The sequence below is a fragment of the Macrotis lagotis genome, chromosome 7, assembly GCF_037893015.1.
Source record: "Macrotis lagotis isolate mMagLag1 chromosome 7, bilby.v1.9.chrom.fasta, whole genome shotgun sequence".
Taxonomy (NCBI): Eukaryota; Metazoa; Chordata; class Mammalia; order Peramelemorphia; family Peramelidae; genus Macrotis; species Macrotis lagotis.
This window is the reverse complement of record NC_133664.1, coordinates 80,607,710-80,632,111: the sequence shown is the minus strand read 5'-3', so window position 1 is coordinate 80,632,111 and position 24,402 is coordinate 80,607,710.

Sequence of the window (24,402 nt, the reverse complement as noted above, 5' to 3'; positions counted from 1 at the left end):
GAACCATAACTATTATCAATAAGTATTTATAGGGCAACAGTTATATACCTGTGAACACAAAAGGAGGCAATAGGTAGTTCATATTCTCCAAGAACTTGCTATCTAATGGGATAGACAATTAGCAAATAAATTTGTACAAAAATAATATTTGCAGGTTAAAGAATAATTAATCAAAAAAGGCAAGTAACTAACATTAAGTGAAGGTTGGAAAAGACTTCCTGCAGAAGACAGGATTTGAATTGGGATTAGGAGAACTCAAGGAATCCAGGAAGCAGAGATGGAGAATGAGATTGTTGTAGGTATAGGGAACAATGAAATAAAATTGCCAGAACTGAGAGTTGGAATGTCATGTTTGTGGAACAGCAAATAGGCCACTGTCATTGGATTAAAGAATTCATGGAAGTAAAAAAAAGTATAAGAAGAATAGTAAGGTTGTGGTGGTAGGTGAGAGATGGTAGCTTTTGAAAAGTTTTGAGTGTGAAAGAACAGGTTTCATATTTCATCTTAGAGATGATACTAACAATTGGAGTTTATTGTGTAGAGAATTGACATGGCCAATCTGTAGTTCAGGAAAATTACTTTGGTGGATCAATGGAGATAAGTATGGTGAGAGACTTGAGCCAGGAAGACTCACCAGTGGGTGATGAACACATTGCTCCATACTGTCATTAATATAATAGATATGGACACTATATATGATCTATCTATAAGACTCTGTTAGTTTCAGTTACATCTGATTCTTTGTAAACCCATTTGAGATTTTCATGACAAAAATACTAGAGTATTATTTTATAAATGAGGTAAGTGAGACAAACATAGTTAAGTGATTTGCCCTGGATCACAAAACTAAGTGTAAGTGTAACTAAGTGTAAAGTAAGTGTCTGAAGACAGATTTGAATTCTTGTGGATAAATCTTTCTGATTCTAAACCCAATGCTTTATTCATTGTACTACTGAACTGGATTATTTAATTAAAGTAGCAATCAATTCGCTGACCTTTTTTTCCTTCTCATTCACATCTTCAGGATCCCAAGTTATAGCCCCTCTATCCTACCTATTCCTGCTTATGATCATCACTGAATGAGCTCCAGATGCTAGAATTGAGACCCTCTTTATACAGTTTGGTGAAAAGGAAAACGGATCAAAGGTTTGATGTCAATGAAATTGAATTTATATTCTGAGTTTGTTCCATAGTCCCATTGTGATACTAGGCAAGTCTATTAACCTCAGTGGACTCCTTTGCACCTCAGGAAAATGAAATCTCTAAGGTCTGTTCAAATTTTGAATTCTATAATCCTATGATTCACCATTGACTAAGTTGCAATGTTAATCAGGGAAGCCATTGTAAAGTCAGGAGATATTAGAATGTGAAGAGTCAAAGTCATATCAGGGGTCAGAAACAGAGAGATCATTCCAAGGAATTCAGTCAGAAGAAACCATAGTTCAAAGCTAGGCATGGAGCCTAGGAATAGATCAATTCAGTATTCAGAAAATAATTGGAACAACATAGTCTAATGTCTAAGTGTTCAGAAACCATAAAATTGATAGTCATCAAGAGAAGCAGAAAAATAACTTCAAAGTCAAGCTGAGCTTAATAGATATTAATGAAATTTTCCTGAAATGTTTTATATGATTTCTCTCCTTGTGGGTCCTAATTCCTAAGGGAGACTTGAGACTTATAATATGATATAAGTTGAAGTATCTGGATTGAGCAATAATTGTGGAAATTGTGGGGGGGGCAGCTTGATGAGTTCCAATATATATACTATGAATCTTCATTTCTGTTATCCCAGATAGATGCCACTGTGGTAGAGCTCAGTTCCACGTCCAAGACAATTTCAAATGTGTTAGAAAAATCAAAGCAGAAAATTTTTCCTTTTAAACATACATATCCTTTATATTGTCCTAATGTTCCTATATGAAAATTACATTGATTTAGGATTTGTAGAAATATGCATGCACCTCTTAACTATGTCTTTGGACCAAAGTGTTATGCCCAAGTGAACAATCCTTTAAAGACTCTTGACAGCAGTAACAAGTATCTCAAGGTTATGCCCTATCTCTTTTTTTTCCCTTTATGTCATCTGTAACAACTATGGTCTCTGACATTTAGTTAATTAAATTTGCCTACAATATCTGACTTAGTTGTGCAATTTCTCTTGAGGATGTAATTTTTGAAGGTAGTAGGCAAGAAGAATGGTTAACCTTGATGAGTCAGTTTGCCACAGTGGCATGTTATTCACGAAGGAAAAAAAAAAGAAACCTCTGGAACATTCATCCATTGTATAACTAATAAGGCCCTAGACAGGGTATGAGCATAGAATATTTAAAGAACTATGTTACATTTCATGAACCAGATAACAGAAGGAAATCAAATGATCACACAATTTCAGCTGTGGCTCCATGCCACCCATGATTGTCTTAATACATTAATTTAATTTTAATGAAGTTTTCAGTTGCCATTCCTTTTTATTCAAGTTACTATTTTATAGCTGGAAACATGCATAAAATAGAACATTTACTGTAAGTTAGCAAATATTTCTGTTTGTGTATGAGAGACACAAAAAGAAAGACAGACACAGATACAAGAAAGGAGAGATACAGAGTTGCAGAAACAGAAAAATGATAGTTTGAAAGGCACTGTATCCATCAGCAAGGACTCAGTAAAGTGGGCTACCTTCAAGGAAATTTCTGTAAATGTTGAATCACTAATTACTCTCACTTTCTGCTCTGTCTCTAACTCAGGTTATAATGCACAAAACAGAAATAAAGTCTGGGAAAGGAAATGTGAAAAATATAAGGCTAGGTTCAGCAAAAGAGATAAACCAGAACATGGGAGGATGTAGAATTTGTGGGCCAATAGTAGTACTGATTGACTTCCTAGAGCAAGATCAACTTGGTAACCAGGGCTTGGTAATCTCTGGCAAATTCTGTAACCTCTAAAGCCTAAGCTTTTGCAATGAAAACAAAGAATGAAATTTCAGAATCATTTGATGAAACTAGAACATTCTAAAGTAGTGATGCCAAACTCAAATAAAATTGGAAGCCATTAAATTATGCATAAACATCTCTATAAGTTGCATATTGACTTAGAAAACTATATATTAGCCTTATCTATGTTCCATTGTATTTTTCTTTATTTAGTTAATTATTTCTTAATTACTTTGTAATCTGGTTCAGCCTGTAGTGGGGAATGCTGCCCTTCATTTGACTCCTCAATTCTAGAATATACATGAAGGAGGAACTGTCTTTCCTAGGCAAAGTGAAATTTCACTGGGGTTTAATTTGTTGACATGTGCCAAAAAAGATGTATTTTAGGGATTATATTCAATAATCCTTGTTCCCAAAGAGTTCCCTGGTCTTTAAACACAATAAATGAAGAGTATTTAGAATAATGGAATATTTATATTTGTAGTTTTCTTGCAAATATCTATATGTGTGTGTATGTTTTGGGCTAATTTTAAAAGTAAAGACTTTGTTTTTGCTTCCCTTAGTATGGAAATGGGGTGTGATTCAAGCCTTCACTGTTTGTCCTTTTTTTTGAAGAAGATCAGTGATATCTCCAGTTATGTTTTGACTTGCAAGAGAATTGGATTTAAGTGAGGCAGAGTTGCACGAAGTTGTCAGTCTCACTCTCTTTTTCTGAGTCAATTAAGTCTAGTGGCACATGACTGATGATGATGACCCACAATAGAGTGGGATGATCTTGATGTCTTGGAAGCCTGACCAAACTCTAAATTGCTCCACAGCACCTACCTCAGCCACCTTCATGGCTGATGGAATAAAATTCTATTGTATAAAATCTTCATAAGCTTGTGAAGGAGGATTGACTTCTCCCTAATTTACTGATGAGTGAAGGTGGATGTGAATTGTAGATGAGCAACCCTGAAAAATTAAGTCCTCATACCAGAGGCCCTTTCTGAATACCCAATATATCTCTGTGGTTATCATCGAAGAATAAAAGAATGAATTGGATTTTCAGGGAGCTTACAGAAAGAATTACTGGATTTGTAATGAAGTTCTAACAAATTCTTGGAGTTAAAACATTTTAAAAGTGATAGGATTTTAGAGGTCACCTACCTTAACTTAAATGAATAGATGAAGAAATAAGGAAATGAATGAGGAAAAAAAGTTTGAAAATCACAGCTTCTACCAAAATTCACAGCTCGAATTTGTAAAGAGGGACTATTAATTCTCAGTTAATCCAGGAGTCTCATGGCAGCAATGCCAGGAAGTTTTTTCTCTGCCAAAATATCCAGCCAGAACCCTCTCAAGAGATTAGATACTTGGCAGGTTTTCTACTTTGGCAAAAATATTCCATACAGGACAGAAGGACAGTTATAGTCTTCCAATGAGGGTTAATTTTTGATTGAACAAAGAAAAATCTCACAACATGCCCTTGCCAAAGGAAATACATTCTCAATGGGGGGATTTTTCCCTAGCTGGGAAAATGGTGTCTGCTGAAACATTGTCCCTAAAGAATCTACAAGTTTACTGGGAAAGTTGGTTGCTAGCTACTACAACTTGAGTGTGCCATGATAGCTCCAGGGTCCTTGTTATCACTTGGCATCAAACATCTTTTGCCATTAGAAATGATGAGATATTAGAGTCTCAAAGCTTTGGGTAGAGTCCTATAAAAAGTCACATTAACCATACAGCTAAATTGGCAACACAGCAACTGTATAAACATTTCTGAACCCAAAGTGGTAATTCATGGAAATGTTATAAAAAATGGGTTTCATAGGCCATGATTTTTAAGTAAAAGGATAAATTATGGGTGGCAGAGCCAAGTATAATCAATTTAGAGCAGCACAATGTAAGATTTAGATTATTACCATGGCTCTATAACTTACCATCCATGTGCCCTTGGCTATGTCACTACAATATCTCTGATCCTCTAGCTAAAAATTTGAAGATAATTTTTTCAATATTTGAGAATTATAGATATTTTCATTATAGATACATTGTTAAATAATGTATTAAAGAACCATAAGCAGCATTGTATAGTAGTCAGGATCATAAAGGCTTTTACACACATAGGTTTCATGATGTCTCAGAGTTCTAGGAAACTCTCAGACTGTAAGTTACAGAAAATGTGATGACCTACAAAGGTAGAGTTTCCTCATAGAGAGTTTGTAATATTAATAAAATTCCAGATGTAGTTTTTTTCTGTGAAGTGCTATAAATATAATTATTTTTATTACTAACTTTTTTGATAATGGGTATGGTATTGAGATTTCCCATGCATACATGAACTCCAGTTTTAATCAATGTTTATTAGAACCTTGTTCATTGGTGCAGGTAACAATCTACTTATGCTTTTCATCCAGTGTAAATTCCCTAAAACATGTCCAGGCAGCATAGTGAGGACAATCCTGAGGCTTTAAACCCAAGAAGCACTCAAACTTTCCATATGTTTTCCCTTTTTCTTATTATATGACTCACTGGTTCTTCTTCCACAAATATATGTCTATGGTGATGTCCATTGAATAGTTTCTTGTATATAAAGCATTCTAGGTAATTGTGAAATTTATTTATGTCCACCATGTTTCTTGGGAAAAACCATAGTATTTATTAGGTGACAACTACGTGCCTGGAAACACAAAAAAAGGCAAAAGACAGTTTATACTTACATACTGTTTCTATAAAGAAGATATATACATGGGGTAGAGCCAAGATGGTGGCAGAAGAATAGCCTCTCATAAGTGCTTTCTCCAAAATATTTCAAAAACCTTAAAATTATGACTTTAAATTTTCAAGGGACAGAATCCACCAAAAGATCCAGTGAGGCAATTCTCCATTTGGAGGTAACCTGGAAAATAGTAGGAAGGCTCTGTTCCACAGGGCTGGAGGGATGGCATTGTGCCTGAACAAAGTAACTTCAACATTGAGGAGCAGCCCCAGGGTACCTGGGTCCCTGGGAACCACAGCTCCTGGCAGCAGAAGCTGTTTCCTGACCTGACATGCCAGGGAGCACCAAGCATAACTTGGAAGATGAGCAAGGAGACTACTGCCAGGGTGAGTATGAAGCCCAGGTCAGCTTGCCCCCCCCCCCCCAACACATTCTAAATCCCAGCAAATGGAAGCAGTTTATGTGGAGTCACCCAGCAGGAACCACTCTGTAGCTGGTCCCTGAGAACTCACCTCACAGGAGGTAAGGGAGTGGAGGGAGACTGCCAAGGTCTATCCTCTGGCCCTGGGACAGGACTCTGGGGATTTGACCACATCCAGACCCTGGTCACAGGTGGAGCCCCAGAGAGGTGAGCTTGTGGTCATACAACAGACCAGGAGAGCAGTCAGAGCCTCACATACTGAGGTCATTGCAAGGGTGTCCCAATACTCAAGGGTGTCCTAATAGTCAAAATCTCAGGAAGCACCCCTGAACCAAGGACAGACTGGGGAAATGACCATAGACAATTACTTTGGTCTCATGGAGGACCAGATTCACAATCTAAAGATGCGAAAGTTCAATCTTCTACATCTAAAGACTATAAGAAATATAAAAGTTGGGCTCAGACTATAATAGAGCTCAAAAAAGATTTTGAAAATCAAGTGAGGGAGGTAGAAGAAAAATTGGGAAGAAAAATGAGAGAGATGCAGAAAAAACATTAAAATGAAGTCAGTAGTTTAGTCAAGGAGATCCAAAAATATGCTGAAGAAAATAACATGTTAAAAACCAGTTTAGATCAAATGGATAAAACAGTTGAAAAAGTTAATGGGGAGATGAATGCCTTAAAACGAATAGTTGGCCAAATGGAAAAGGAGATAAGAAAACTCTCTGAGGGAAACAAATCCTTCAGATATAGAATGGAGCTAAAGGAAGCTGATGATTTTGCGAGAAATGAAGATACAATAATTCAACACAAAAAGAATCAAAAGTAGGAGAAAATGTAAAATATCTCATTGACAAAACAAATGATCTCTACAACAGATCCAGGAAAGTTAATTTAAAAATTAGTGGGCTACCTGCAAGTCATGATCAGGAAAAGAAAAGACCTCATTTTTAAAGAATTTCTGCAGGACAATTGCCACGATATCCTAGAAGAAGAGGGTAAAATGGAAATTGAGAGAATCCACTGATCTCCTATTGAAAGAGATAAAAAAGCAACCTCCAGGAATATTATGGACAAGTTCCAGAATTCCCAAGTCAGAGAAAATATTACAAGCAGCCAGAAGAAAACAATTCAAATATCATAGAGCTACAGTCAGGATTACCCAGGACTTAGCAGCATCTATCTATATTAAGGACTCGTAGGGCTTGGAATATAATATTCCCAAAGGCAAAAGAAATTGGAATGCAACAGAGAATCAACTACACAGCAAAACTGAACATATTCCAAGGAAAAAGGTGGACTATAAATGAAACCGGTGAATTTCAAATGTTCCTATTAAAATGACCGGAACTGAACAGAAAGTTTGTTCTTCAAGTACAAGACTGAGGGGAAGCACAGAAAGGGTGGGTAGGAAGGGTACATTAGGAGGGACTTAATGATGATGAACTGTGTTTTTTCCTGAATGAAAAAATGATATTGTTAATACTTATATGAAGCTTTTCATTTAATAGAGCAGATAGAAGGAGCTTTTATAGATGAAGCACAGGAGAGAGCTGAATTTGAAGATATAATATATGGTAAAAATGGAGTCACTGGGTGAAAGGGGGGAATGTACTGGGAGTAAGAGAAAGGAGAGAGAGAGAGAGAATAAGGTAAAATATCTCATATAAAAGATATCTCATTTGCAACAGAGTGGAAGGTGAGGGAGCAATGAGGGATCCTTCATTTTCATCAGAAATGTCTCGGAGAGGAAAGAGTATACATATATACATATATATATATACCATAAGGTGTTGACATCTAGAAGAAAAAGGAGAGAAGGGAAACAGGGGGAGGAGAGGGGGGATGTGGGTGATAGAAGAGATAGTAGATTATAGGGGAGGATAGTCAGCTATTATACATTTTCTTTTTAACTTTTTGCAAGGTGGTGGGATTGGGTGGCCTGTGCAGGACCATGGGACCAAGTGGTTGCTGGGTCTCTAGGGTGTGATGAAGTTTGGGGCTTCTTGGCCCCAGAGCTGGTGCTCTGTCTGCTATGCCACTCAACTGCCCCACAGCACATTTTTAAAGAAGGACAGAATGAAAGGAGAGAGAAAATATAATAGATGGTAGTGGGGAGAAATGGATGGAGGGAATTACAGTGAGTAACAGCAACTGTGGAAAAGTATGGAAACAACTTCTATGAGGGACTTGAGATAAAGAATGTGATCTACAAAAGGCAGAGCTGATGGTATCAAAACACAGACTGAAATGCATTTTTTCCCTCTTTCACTTTATTTCCCATGAAGTTTTAATATTTTTGTGGGGAAGGGAGTATTATGTTTACTCTTAAACTAGAATATTTTTATAATGTGTAAATATATTAAAGAAAATTTTATTTTTTAAAAGATTTTATTTATTTTGAGTTTTAAAATTTTTCCCCCAAATCTTACTTCCCTCCCCCCACCTCCCACAGAAGGCAATTTGTCAGTCTTTACGTTGTTTCCATGGTATACATTGATCCAAATTGCATGTGATGAGAGATAAATCATAACCTTAAGGAAGAAACATGAAGTATAAGAGATAGCAAGATCAGACAATAAGATATTTTTTTTCTAAATTAAAGGTAATAGTCCTTGGTCTTTGTTCAAACTCCATGATTCTTTCTCTGGATACAGATGGTATTCTCCATCACAGGCAGCCCCAAATTGTCCCTGATTGTTGCACTGACAGAATGAGCAAGTCCATAGAGGTTGATCATCACTCCCATTTTGTTGTTAGAGTGTACAATGTTTTTCTTGTTCTGCTCATCTTGCTCAGAATCAGTTCATGCAAATCCTCCCTGGCTTACCTGAATTCCCATCCTTCCTGGTTTCTAATAGAACAATAGTGTTCCATGAAATACATATACCATAGTTTGTTAAGCCATTCCCCAATTGAAGGACATTTACTTGATGTCTTGTACTTGATTTCTTTGCCACCACAAACAGAGGTGCTGTGAATATTTTTGTACAAGTGATATTTTTATCCTTTTTCATCATCTTTTAAGGGTATAGACCCAGTAATGGTATTGCTGGATCAAATAGTTTGCACATTTTTGTTGCCCTTCAAGCATCATTCCAAACTGCTTTCCAGAAAAGTTGGATGAGTGCACAGCTCCACCAAAAATGTATTAGTGTCCCAGATTTCCCACAACCCTTCCAACAATGATCATTGTCCTTTCTAGTCATATTGACTAGTCTGAGAGGTGTGAGATGGTACCTCAGAGATTCTTTAATTTACATAAGTAATGATTTAGAGCAATTTTTCATATGACTATGGATCACTTTGATGTCCTCATCTGTAAATTTCCTTTGCATATCCTTTGACCATTTGTCAATTGGGGAATGGCTTTAGTTTAAAATAAATTTGGCTCAGTTCTCTGTATATTTTAGAAATGAGTCCTTTGTCAGAAATATTAGTGATAAAGATTGTTTCCCAGTTTACTACATTTCTTTTGATCTTGGTTACAGTGGTTTTGTCTGTGCAAAATCTTTTTAATTTAATGTAATCGAAATCATCTAGTTTGTTTTTAGTGATGTTCTCCATCTCTTCCTTAGTCATAAACTGCATCCTTTTCCATAGATATGGCAGGTAAACTAGTCTTTGATCATCTAATTTGCTAATAATATTGTTTTTTATGTCTAAATCCTGTATCCATTTTGATCTTATCTTGCTATAGGGTGCAAAGTGTTGGTCTAATCTAAGTTTCTTCCATACTAACTTCCAATTTTCCCAACAGTTTTTATTGAAGAGAGAATTTTTATCCCAATAGCTGGACTCTTCAGGTTTATCAAACAGAAGATTACTATAATCATTTCCTGCTATTGCACCTAGTCTATTCCACTGGTCCACCACTCTATTTCTTAGCCAATTAAAGATGGTTTTGATGACTGATGCTTGATAATATAATTTTAGATCTGGCACCTTTTTTTCATTGAATCCCTGCAAATTCTTGACTTTTTATTTCTACATATGAATTTACTTACAACTTTTCCTAAATCATTAAAGTGATTTTTTTGGAATTTTGATTGGTAGAGCACTAAACAGGTATGTGAGTTTTGGTAGGACTGTCATTTTTATTATATTAGCTCAACCTATTCATAAGCAGTTGATGTTTGTTCAATTATTTAAATCTGATTTTATTTGTGAGAGAAATGTTTTATAATTTTTTTCAAAAACGTTTCTGAGGGGCAGCTAGGTGGTGCAGTGGATAGAGCACTGGCCCTGGAGTCAGGATAACCTGGGTTCAAATCCGGCCTCAGACACTTAACAATTACCTAGCTGTGTGGCCTTGGGCAAGCCACTTAACCCCATTTGCCTTGCAAAAACCTAAAAACAAAAGTTTCTGAGTCTGCCTTGGCAAATAGTCTCCCAGGTATTTTATATTATCTGAGGTTACTTTGAATGGGTTTTCTCTTTCTAGCTCTTCCTGCTGTGCCTTACTAGTCACATACAGAAAAGTTGAGGATTTATAAGGGTTTATTTTGTATCCTACAATTTTGTTAAAGTTGCTGATTGTTTCCAGTAGTTTTTTGAAGGATGTCTTGGGATTCTTTAAAGACATTAAGTGGAGGGGGGTTTGGAAAAACTTCCTTTAGAAGACAGGATTTGAATTGGGACTAGGAAAACTCAAGGAATCTAGGAAGCAGAAGTGAGGAATGATAGCATTCCGGGTTTGGGGAGCAATGAAATAAAATGGCCAGTACTAAGAGCTGGAATATCTTGTATGTATATCAGCAGAGATGCCATTGTCATTGGATCAAAGAGTTCGTGGAAGTAGAAAAGGGAATGAATTTATTGTTCAGTCAAAATAAGTTTAGTGATTGTGAAGCTCATTAAGGAGGTTTTCATTCTATAACTGTAATATATCACCTACAGATAGGAACCTATAAGTGACTTTGTCTTCTATAGGGAAATTCTCATTTCTTTGATCTCTGTGAAGAACATTTCCTTTAAAGTAGAAAATTCCTTCAGCAAGAATATCTCTCTATTTTATATAAATGATGATAAAAATCACTAAACAAAGATAAATCTGTTCAGGAATAATTTATAATTCTTTAATTTTTAATAAGAAAATTTAATCTGAAAAGATTCTAGATTATTAGAAGTCCTAGGCTTTATATTACAAACTGTGATTTTTAGATTTCAACATGGAAGTAACTCAGTGCATCTCTGTCTACCTTTGTCATTACAAAAATGTAGAAAATCAAGATGGAAGAGATTAAATATCTTGATTTACTTAATCCAGGTGGACACAAGAGTGCACAGTTTTGAATTCAGATGTTCTACCTCCATTTCTAGCATTCTTATCTGTACAATTAAAATGCTCCTCAGTTATAGAGCTATTTTAGTAAGAGTCTCATTTTAAGATGAAGGTTCATTATCAGAAAGTTTTCCAAGGACCAGTAATAAAAATAGTGCTCAACTCCATCAAATCTTTAGTTATCGCTGAAGTTGGAAGTGAATTCTTTTTCCTACTGAATTTCTGTAGCACTAAAATTCTGTAGCACAGGTATACTTTCAATTGGACAATTATCTTTATTGTGTATTTTTTTTGTATCTTTTTTTTTTAGTTTTCACAAGGCAATGGGGTTAAGTGACTTGCCCAAGGTTACACAGCTAGGTAATTGTTAAGTGTCTGAGTCCAAATTTGAACTCAGGTGCTCCTGACTCCAAGGTCAGTGCTCTATCACTGTGCTGCCTATCTACCCCTTTTTTTGTATTTTTAAAATTTTTATTTTTTCTTAGAAATTCAAGCTTTTTGTGGTCAGGGATTGTTTCTTAAGGTTTTTTTTTTGTGTGTGTGTGTGTACCAATTAGTGGCTATGACTTATGGGGGTTAAGAATTAGTGAGAAAGTTAGCAAATTTTACCTGAGCAAAATTCTTTAAACTCTTATTTTATAACATTATATTTTGATTCATTGTTTAATAATTAATTTCAAGTGTATTGCTAAAGACCTAGATTTGATTTAAAATAAGATGGGGGGCAGCTAGGTGGTGCAGTGGATAAAGCACTGCCCCTGGAGTCAGGAGTACCTGGGTTCAAATCCCACCTCACACACTTAATAATTACCTAGTTGTGTGGCCTTGGGCAAGCCACTTAACCCCATTTGCCTTGCAAAAAAACCTAAAAAAAGATGTGGGGAAGTAGAAATGCATGTTGAGCACTTTTTAATTATATCTCTGATTCAGTCATAACCATATAACCTGGACACCACTGTCATTTGGGGAATGAATATTTCTGTTGAAGATTCACTTACTTTAAGGGACATGTAAAACTCTCAAAATTGAGTATGGAAAACAACAATGGTTAAAAGTTACCAAAAATTCCACTGGAAACAAAAAAGGATAAGAAATGCTATTTGTGTTCCTACTATGCCTAAGAATACATAGGAGAGGAAGTAATAAGTAAAAAGAGTAGTGATATTATATTATGTCATCAAAGAAAATTAAATTCAGGATAGCAAAGGCACTGGAATATTTATTGAATGGAAGAAAAGGGTCAGAGCAGATATGAAGAGTTATGGTAATGATTTACCAATTTAGGTAATATCAAAAAATTTCTGCAATTATTCACATCAGCAAGAAATACTTTGTTAAGAGTTTTAGAGTATAGCATATATATGGCTTATTGAAATAGATATAAGAACACAGTAAATCATAAAAAGGGTTTTTTAAAAACAAACTTTATATTAAACAAGGAAAGGAAATGTTAATTTTGTATATAAAAAATGAAAAACAGCAATAAGGCGAATAATCATTATAAGGCATCGGTCTTATAGTTGAGAAATCTGAACAAAATGTTTTTAATAAGTATATTTCAGGGGAAAAAAGAAGGTTCCAGCAGATGGGGATATTATTACATATTATTTGAGAGCAGAATTTTAAGTGGTATATGCTGCTTTCTCAAGAAGGAATTCATCTTTATTTTTATTTTTGAAAAATGAAGTATCCCCAAATCACTAGGAGTTACATATTTAGATAAGAATTCTCCCTTTTGGGGTACAGAATTTAGACATAAAACACAATATTATAAGCAAATGAGGAGAGCAAGGAATAGTTTATCCGTCATATATGTAGAAAGGGGAGCAGTTTGTACCATTGAAGAGATGGAGAACATGATAAAATAAAAAACTGAATAATTTTGATTACATTAAACTAAAAAGTTTTTATACAAACAAAACCATTGTAACTAAGATCAACAGGAACATAGTAAATTGAGAAACAATTTTTACAACTAGTGTTTTTGAAAATTTCTAAAAATGGAGAACTGAGTCAAATTTATAAAAAAAAATTCCCCAGTTGAGAAATGGTCAAAAGATATACAAGGGCAATTCTTGAACTAAGGAATCAAAGATATCTATAGTCATATGTAAAACTGCTCTAAATCATTATTGATCAGAGAAATGCAAATTAAAACATCTCCCAGGTACTATGTCACAACTCTCAGATTGGCCAATATTACAGAAAGGAAAATAATCGATGTTGGAATGGATGTGAGAAATCTGGGACATTAATGTATTGTTGGTAGAGTTGTGAACTGATTCAACTTTTTCTAGAAAGCAATTTGGAATTATGCCCAAAGGGCAATAAAAATATGTCTACCCTTTGATTCATCAATATCACTACTGGTTCAGTATCCTGAGGAGATCAAGAAAAAGGGTAAAAATTCCACATGTTCAAAAATATTCATCATAGCACTGTTTGTAGTGACAAAAAATTGGAAATTGAGGGGATGTCCATGAAATGGGGAATGGCTGAACAAATCGTGGTATATTTGTGTGTGTGTGTGTGTGTGTGTGATGGAAACTATTATTCTATAAGCAATAATTAGGAACAGGATTTCAGAAAAGCCTGGAAAGACTTGCATGAACTGATGCTGAGTGAGATGAATTGAACCAGAAGAACATACACACTAATAATAACATGGGGTACTGACCAATTCTGATGGACTTGCTCATTCCATCAGTGCAATGACCAGGGGACAATTTTAGGGAATTTGTTTTAGAGAAAACCATATTTATCCATAGAAGTAATTGTGTAGTTTAAATGAACTCCAAAGCTTATTATCTTCAATTTTTAAAAGTTGTCTTATGTAATATCTAAATTTGCTATCTTTAATGTTTTCTTTCTTCCTTTTGGATCTGATTCTTCTTTCACAATATGTCAAATTTTGATCTATGCTTATCATGGATGCAAATGTAAAATCTATGCTTCCACTTTTACATCTTCTATAAATTCCCCTTTCTCTTCTCTGATACTGGCACCATTTTGGTGAAGGACATCATCACTTTATGTCTGACTCATTGCAGTTATCTTAAGAGTCACCTAATTATAGTTTATCTTCCCCTCACCTGTGAAGTGCAGTTGTGACCATGTTCCCTATTTTTACTAGCTGTCCTTACTGCATGAAATTTTCCCCCTCCTCATGTCTACCTCCTAGCAATTCTGACTTCATTCAAGTCACATTTAAAGTTCTTTCTTCTTCTAAAAGTCATCATCAGTCTTCCTTAATCTTAGTCTTGCTTCTGAGATTATCCCAAATTTATCTTGAATATGACTTATTTAATAAGTAACTGCATGTTGTCTACACAATTAGGCTGTGATCTCTTTGGGAATAGAGGCTTTTCCTTTGTATCTCTATCACTTAGGTCCCTTTCACTTAATAGACACTTAATAAATGCTTGTTTGCTTAGTAAAGTAAAAAAAATGCAAATACAGGAATAATTGGGAATGAAATTTCATTCTCCTTCTGTCTTAATCCCATAAAAAATAATTGATATAACACCTCTACCACCACCCTGAGAGATAATTTTACTGTTTCAGGATACCAAAATATGCAATTTTGTAAAATTTTTAATTTTTTGAGTGAATTAAAATTATGACAAGGACAATGTCAAGGAAAGGAGGAATATCTTCAAAATTATGGCAGAACTAAGACATAAGCTTCCCATTTCCTGCCTTTTATTTAAGAGTAGAGAGAAGTGATTGAAGAGACAATCTCATTTTCCATATATTGTCATACAGTTGAAAACACGACCCTGTAAAATTTGAATACAGATTGGAAAAGATTTTGATGGATATATAAATATCTGAAGCTCTTTTCCCAGTATGAATTTCTATGTAGAGCTATAGTAAGGGTCTCTTGACAGTCTATATTATGAAGTCAGTGAGTGACAAATAGAAGTCAATTACCATAAGTTAGTTAATGTTTACATATTGCTTTGGGGTCTGCAAAATTCTTTTCATATTTTATCTTATTTGACTTCCATGATAATTCAGGTGGTAGAGTCTATTATTATTCTTTCCCCTATTTTATAGGTGAGGAACCTAATTCATTACCTATAGACATATGACATGACTAGCAAATTCCTGAGGTGAGATTAAAACTCCTATATTCTTGACTCCAGATCTAATGCTCCAGCCCCCTTGTGGTATTCAGATAGAGAGAAGACTTTTGCTTAGTAGATCCTTAGAGGGACTTTTAAATATTAACAATTTTCACGATGTTCTCCTTGGAGATATATTCTAAATTATTAAAGATATATGACCATCTAGATGATACAGTGAATGGAGTTCCCTATCTGAAGTCAGGAAGACTCTTTCTGACATTTTTTCATTTAAATCTGTGTGACCCTAGTTAAGTCATTTAACCTTCATTGCCTCAGTTTCCTCATCTGTAAAATTATCTAAGAAGGAAATGGCAAACCACTCTAGTTTCTCTGACAAGAAAACCCCACATGGGGTAATGAAAAGTGAGATGTGACTCAAAAAAATAGAAAAACAACTTAAAGAGAAATATATAGGAACATAAGAATTCATGGTAATTTTCAAAAAGAGGGGACACGATTAAGATATTACCTGATTTCAACAAAAAAGGTATAGAAAAAGAGTCTTTGGTAAAAGAAACACTGCATATGTGCATATGTGTGTCACATGTGCATATGTGTGCATGTGTGTGTGAGTGTAATTACACAAAACAGATTTTCTTGACTGTCAAGTCAGATCTTCCTCCACTGTTTCTTTTTTAAAATCATATATGTTTAGAAATGTGCTTAAATGTGTGCATTTGTATTTGTGTGTATATGTGCAAATATAATTATATCCATACACAAATATATAGGTTTTCCTGACTTGCAGGTCAGCTCTCCACTAACCATGACATGCTTCCTTTTTTTATTGTCATGTAGTTGAAGAGTTTATTTGTGGTGGTTTAATTTTTTTGGTGTGTTTCATTTATTTTCATATTATTACAATTATCTTGTTGTGAAAGTACACATAAACTCCCCTCCCCCCCCAAAAAAAGATAAACCTCAAGAGAAAAGAAGTGAGAGGGGAAAAAAAAGTGTACTTCAGTCTTTGTTCAGATTCCACCAGCTCTGTCTCTGGGATGAGATCCTTTCTTTCTCATAAGTTCATCAGATAATTTTCTTCAATATCTTTTCCCACAGTCACCATTACTAGCTGTATTTCCCTTCACTCTATTCTTCCCCATTCCCATTTATTCTATTTTCTCTCTCCTTTCACCTTGTCTCTGCTCAGGCATATGTTGTATCTGATTATCTTCTCCCTCAATTTTCTCACTCTTATATCACTTATTCCCTCCTTTCCTCCCCTGTTCCCCCTTATCCTATCCCTTTCCTCTCTTTTTTTTATACCCTAGTGAGTGTGTATGTTATTTCTTCTCTGAGGCATTTCTGATGAGAATGAAGGCTCACTGACTCCCCCCTCACCTTCTTCCACTTCCACTCCAATGCAAAAACTTATTCTTGATTTTTATGTTAAATATCCTAACCCATTCTACCTCTCATTTCCCTTCCTTCCAGTACTTTCCTTTATCACCTATTGACTCATTCTTTATACTATATTATAGCATTATATTCAGCTCATTCCTGTGCCTTGTCTATGTATGCTCCTTCTAACTACTCTTATAAATGAAAAAAGTTCATATGAGTTATCAGCATCTTCTTCCCATGCAGGAATAAAAGCAATCAGTAAGTTCCTCATAATTAATCTTTCTCATCCATCCTCTCTATGATTCACCTGTACTTGGAGATCAAACTTTCTGTTCAGCTCTGGTTGTTTCAACAGGAAAGTTTGGAAGTCCCCTCTTTCATTTGTCCCTGAAAGAAGATATTCAGTTTTGCTGAGTAGTTGATTCTTGGTTGTAATCCAAGCTCTTTTTACCTTCTGGAATATCATATTCCAAGTCCTATGAGCCTTTAATGTAGATGCTGCCAAATCCTGTGTAATATTGACTATAGAGCCACAGTAGTTGAATTGCTTGTTCTGGAATCTTTTAGTATTTCCTCTTTGACTTGGGAGTTCTGGAATTTGGCTACAGAATTCCTGGAAGGTTTTCTTTTGGGATCTCTTTCAGGAGGAGATTGGTAGATTCCCTCAATTTCTATTTTACCCTCTCTTTCTAGAATCTCGGGGCAGTTTTCCTAGAGAATTTCTTGAAAAATGAAGTCTAGGCTCTTTTTCTGGTTGCGACTTTCAGGTAACCCAGCAATTTTTAAATTAACCCTTCTAGATCTTTTTTCTAGGTTGGTTGTTTTTCCAATGAGATATTTTATATTTTCTTCTAATTTTTCATTCTTTGGTATTGTTTATTTTTTCTTGAGTTCTCACAAAGTCATCAGTTTCCTTCAGTTTCATTCTCCATGTGAAGAAATTGTCTTCTTCAGGAAACATTTTTATCTCCTTTTGAAGCTGGCCCAGTTCTGCTTTTGCCTTTTTAGGTTGCTTTTTCCAATTGCCCTAAACATGTTTTTAACATGTTATTTTCTTCTGTACTTTTTGTATTTCTTTCACCAAGCTGCTGATTTGGTTTTCATGATTTATCTGCCTTGCTCAGAAGTGTCAACTTTGTCATCTTCTGAGTGTGTATTTTGATCCTCTGTGAAACCAAAGTAATTTTCTATGGTCAGGTTCTTTTTCTCTTGTTTTCTCATTGCCTTAGCCTATTTACTGACCTTCTAAGGTTTTGGGGTGTTTGGGGACACTCCCCCAGGAACCTTAATTCCTCCAAGGTCTTATGAGAGGTTTTCTTGCCTGTGCTCTGCAATGTGGATGACCACAGGCCCTCACCTCTGCCCTGGAGCTGTGAGGAGTGTCCCTGATCCTCTATGGTGGTATGAGGGCCCAGACTGTGACTTGGATCTAAGTGTAGGAAAACAGCAGAGTCCTTCACCAGGAAGAGCAGAGAGACCTCTGCAGTCTCTTCTGACCACCCCGCCCCCCTTACTGTCTATGGGCTTAGAGCTCTGGACATGCTGGGTAGCTCCACAGGTTCCCACCACAGGACTACTCTGAGGCTGGTGCTGGCAGGTACTCCATGCTCACTCTGGTGCAGCAGAGTTCTCTCATCACCTATTCAAGCTGTCCCCAGTGATTCCTCAGCCAGGAGATCTGGAAGCTACCTCCTCTACCTTGGACTCAGACACCCCCAGGGACTCCCACAGAGCTTCTAAGTTGTCTTGGACTGGGGGGGTTTCTGACCCTCTAAATTTTTTCTAGAGTCATAATTTGATGGTTTGGGGGGGGGTTTGGAAACGAGTTTCTGAGAATTCCTACCCACATGTTTCCATCTTGGCTCCATTTCCTTTTTAATAGCATATATCTGTTTATATGAATATGTATGTTGTTTCTCTCTCTCTCTCTCTGTATATATATATATATATATATATATATATGTATATATATATATATATTATATATGTATATGTATCCACTTATGCATTTGTGTTTAAATATAAATACAGGCATAGATTTTCCTGGCTTTCATTTCAACCTTCTATGTGTTATTCTTTGCCTCTCCTTTAATAATAAAAAGTGTATGTGTTTATGTCATGTTATGGGTATATATTATTATATGCAATGTAGGTATATATTCAATATAAATTCATTTATAATTTTTGTTGACTTCCACAATAGCTTTCCATGTATTATGGCATGCTCCTTGTTTAATAGTATATGTGTGCATAAGCATTGCTTGGGTTTGGATGTGTGAATTTTTATCTATGCATGCATGTGTGTAAATATAAATACATACTCAGATTTTCGTGATTTATAGGTCAAATCTCCATCCACTTTGTGATACTTATAAAAATCGCATATTTGTGTGTGTGTGTGTGTGTGTGTGTGTGTGTGTGTGTGTGTGCTTCACATCTAGCAGGTATTTGCTCCCTGGTTTCAGTTCTTGTCTTCAACATATTCTGTTTCTGTGACCCTGGATAAGTCACTTAATCTAGTTGATATTCTAGACAATTTTTGCAAGACTAAACTCCAGAAAAGATCCTAATCTGCTTCATTAGAGTGTTTCTTCACCAGGACATTCTCAGTAATAGTTAAATCCAAAGTCTAACCCTTATCTCTATCCCTTGTAATTAAAAAAGTTGCAAATACTTTATGAGAATCTTTGCAGGGTACAGTCATCATTGTCCCTGTTAGCTAAGAAATGGTTCAACTTCATATCTTCAAGTTAGGCAGAGATTACACTTTACTTTTTTCTTTCAGCTCTGGGAGATCATGATTTTGTGTGGGGGAAATATAATCCAGCCATTTCTAAATTGGGTCATTTTAAATTTTGTTCTTTACCTCACATAACCTCATCTTTATGAATTTTTTGCCCTCCTAAACAATGTTCCAGCATTCCATCTCATTTTTTAATTTGGATTTTGAGTATCTCAAAGAAATCAAACTGAAGTCACTCTTTTAACTTCAGTAAGCTTATTTTAGCTAAGAACTTATCATGTCTCTGAAAACCAAATTATTGTCTCTGGCTTCAAATTTGGGATCTGTACCATGTGGTTTGAACTGTGAAGAAAGAAGGTACCTGACCTTGTGATAACCCTAATGCTTTATGAATTAAAGTTTGAGGAAGTCCATTTAAGCTTGCTATTTATTACTTTAATAAGGGGAATGTGCTTCTATCTCTTTTTAGATATTGAATTATTTATTCCATTTTGAATTACTGATTTGTATGACTGCCTAAATGATGACATCTGGATGACAATTTCAACATAGATATCTACACTGGAGGGAGGGAGGGAGGAAGAGAGAGAGAGAGAGAGAGAGAGAGAGAGAGAGAGAGAGAGAGAGAGAAACAGAAACAGAGACAGAGACAGAATCAGAGACAGACGGAGACAGAGACAGAGACTGAGAGAGAAAGACAGACAGACAGACAGACAGAGATACTGAAGGCCAAGGTTTAAAGAAAGTATGGATATTCTTCAGAGAAGGGATGCGAAGGCATATGGGTCTATTTGTTAATACAGGTCAGAAGCTAGGTTTCAGTTCTAATTCTTGTTTTTATAGCTCTAAGAATGACTATCCTTTTTGCTTCTTCTCACAATTAGAAAAGAGTAACGATCACTCTTTAATCTAAGAAAGCTTCATGATTCCTGGTCACCAGTGGAGAAACTACTTCAAAGAATGTTGCTTAAAGTGTTTTGGGGCAAATGAAAGACCTTTCTTTCTTTCTCCTACCCTAGAAGAGCATGAACCATTTATCTGTTCTCCTTTCAAACTTTTGTGAAAGAGAACAGGTAAAATATGTGCCTTTCTTTTAACATCAGTACAATGCAGAGGGCTGACCACTCTATTACCATCTAAAAAGATTTGCTTTTTTACCTCTATTTAGATTATTGCAAACTTCCTGATTAGCTGCTTAATACTATGCTTTGCTCCTTTAACAGTGCTATCATTAGAGAGAGGATTTGTGTTGATATGACAGTATTTTTGTCCAGAAAGGTCTCTTTCGGAATGCTGAATTTGAATTGTTTGTCCAATTACTTAGTTAACAGTCATTTATCAAGACTTTATATTTTTTCAGGCAATAAAAATATAAATAAAAGCAAAAAAAGTCTCTTCTTCCAAGCATCTTACATTCTAATGCAGAGGAAAGCAAATAAAAATGAAATGTAAAAGTGTGTGTGTGTGGGGGGGGGCAGTTAGGTGGCACAGTGTAAAGAGCACTGGCCCTGGAGTCAGGATGACCTGAGTTTAAATTTGACCTCAGACACTTAATAATTACCTGGCTTTGTGATGTTGGGCAAGTCACTTAATTCCATTGCCTTGTAAAAACAAAACAAAACAAAAAGCCTGTGTGTGTGTGTGGGGGGTGTTATTCAGTGCAGGATCATGATGGAAAAGTCTAGAGAAGGGAGCAGTATAGTAGGCAATGAAGAGATAGTAGGACTGGATGTCCTTATTAAATGGATGCTCTGGGTAGAGTTATATTTTAGAAGAAATGATGACGGGGAGAAGGTGCTTCTGAGATGTAAATTCCATTACTACAGCTGAAGTGAACTTCCATGTTGAAAAGACAACTGGGGCATAATGAAGTCTGGGGGAATGCATCCAGGAAGCACTAGAACCTTGTTTTTCTTGACTCCAAATATCTTTCTCTATCCATTTTTCCATACCCACAGCAATTCTATAGTTATTATCAATCAAACTCTCCAATGAAAATATACTTCTCTAAAACCTTTGCCATGAAAAAATTCATGGATGCTAAGCCAAATTCCAACAAATATTCAGTCAATGTGGGTCTGTTTACCTATTTATATTTACTTTCAGTAAGAACACCATACTTTCAGACATTTAGGTTCTTCTCAAGCAAATCAGAGAAATTGATACTATGAAATCCTAGAAAGTGATTTCTCTCTTAATATCACCCTTCTATGATTATCACTTTGTGAAATAAGACTTTGTGAAATTCAAAGTAAGTTAACCATCTTATTTTCTGACTTCCTTTGCAGTCCCTTCATCTTCAAGTTTTAGAGAGGTAGGTTCAATAGCTTTTCACATCCTGTAGGACACATGATTATTTTACCAAAAGGAAATTTAAAGAGCCTTTTAAGAAAAAGCAGAAGTTTATAAGCTCTATATCTTCACTAAAAATACATTCTTACTTTAATCACTCCCTAAAAATTTTTTAATGATCATCTATGGGAGAGTTATTAAAATGGTACTATGAATAATCCCTCAATAATCCCCTACTACCTGAGAGCCAATGATGGCAGTGGATAATAATAATTCAACATATCTCATACTATTAACTAACTCAGTAAGAAGCTATTCCATTTGACATCCAATCATTTCTTTAATCACACTTTCGAGAAAACTACATATAGCCACCTCCTTATCATGCAATCTTATTATGCAGCATAAGGTAGGGCAGCTTAGGAAAGAGATAACAGGTGAATTATTTTTTCCTATTTTGCAAATCATGCAGGATGAATACATATCAATAGATGTTGCTCCAAAGGGATTAAGGAATTGTAATTTGTTAACAAAATTTTGAGATGTTAATTCATTGGACTCCCTTTCTCCCATCTTGCACTTTTCTCAAGCTTTCTAAATTGAGAATTTATTTATTTATATTCAGTCTTCCTGATGCACATTTACTTTTCATTTAAAAACAAACCAAAAAACTAACAATACTCCCTTAAAAGTCTTTCTATTATTTTGATAGTTGTTCTGATATCACTTATTTCTTGCTTAACTTATGTTACATTCTTCTATATTGTATGAATATGATTTTGTTGGGCATGTATTTCTCTTCCATAATGCAATTTACACAATCTTTATGATTAACTAGGTGGTGGTTGTATGTAGTTGTCAATATACAATTTTTGAGTCTGTGTTCACTCTGGTAGAGTGAATCTTCAGATCTTTGCCATCCAGTCTTTGGAGAAAATGTTTATATTATATAATTCAATCCTCAATAAGATTTGTTGAGTATCTTCTATATACTAGACAGTATGGATAAACAAAATCTGTATATTATGTATACAATTGCCAAAACATAAAAATTCCTCCCTCTTCTCTTGGGGGGAAATGACATTTAAACACATAAGTAAATACAGTTTTTCAAAAGGATGAAAACCAAGGTACCAAGGAAGGCCTCATTTGGAGATCACACTTCAATTGAGCATTGATAGAATCCAAGAATTCTAAGAAGTAAAGTTATAAGGAAAGAGGAATACCTATGGCATGAAAAGAGTACAATGAGACTCCTGCATAAGCACAGATATTTAAGATAGAATTTTATGTACAAGGAAGAACAAGGTAGGTCAGTTTGCAAAGGCTGTATATAATGTTAAAGGAAATATTATTGTAATAAATATATTAAGAAACAATTAGTTAAAGGTGTTTAGTGCCAAAAAGAGGATTTTTTTTAACCTAAAGGCAATAGGGAGTTGTTGAAACTTTTAGAGTACCACTAGCTAAATCCATAATTCCAATTTAATGTTTTCTTATGTTTACCATTAATCATTGCTTGAACACATTTTATGAAATTTCTCTAAGAGTAGAATTATTGGTCCTAAGAAGCATCTTCATTTGAAGAATTCATCTTGGAAGATATAATATATTTGTTGAGAGAGGGAGTCTTCAGAGAGGAAATCTTAGGTCTTTATTAGTCACAGAAGTAAAAAAATCATTTATTAAGACCTTACTATATACACCAGGTAATATAAATTTATTCTTGGGGATTAAAAAGACAATCCCTATACAAAGAGAGCTCATAATACATGGAGGAGACAATATAAATGTGTTCAATATATCTAAATTCAGAAAAAAAGTGAGAATAATAAACAGAAAGAGGACAATGGAATTACAGAGAGGCAATAAATTAATACTATAAAAAGTGGGATTTTGTGAAAAATTTGAAGAAATCCAGGGAAACCAGAATATGGAAATGAAGAGAAAAAAACTTTTCATGCATGAAGCCAGGCAATGAAAATTCCCAGAATAGGTAGAAGGCATATCTTTTTCAAAGGGACCTGGTAACTCAGTAGATAGAGAACTGAACCTAGAATCAGAAGATCTGAGCTCAAATCTAGTCTCAGAAGCTTCCTAGCTGTGTGATCCTAGATAAGTCACTTAAACTTTGATTACTTAACAGAAGGATCCAAATGGTAAACCATTTGCCAAGAAAATCCCAAAGTCAGATGATTCATGGAATCATGAAGAGTCAGACATACTTGATTGACTGAACAGCAACCATAATATATTTTCAAGGGACAATAAGGAAAGCACTATAATCAATAGCTGGTAGTACTGATAAATGCAAGGTGTAAGAAGACAGGAGAGTGTAGAGGAAGTATTTTATAACGAACTGAATGAGAAACAGAGGAGTTGGGGGAAAAATATCTAAGTGAGGGCCAAATAATTATCCAGAAAATGGATAATTTTTTAACATATGTGGTGTATAAATAATGAATAATTTATAATTTTCTTCAAATTTTAATTCAAGACTGAAACTTTTAATAATTTAACAAAAAAGAAGCTATGGATTAGATTGATTTAAATAAAT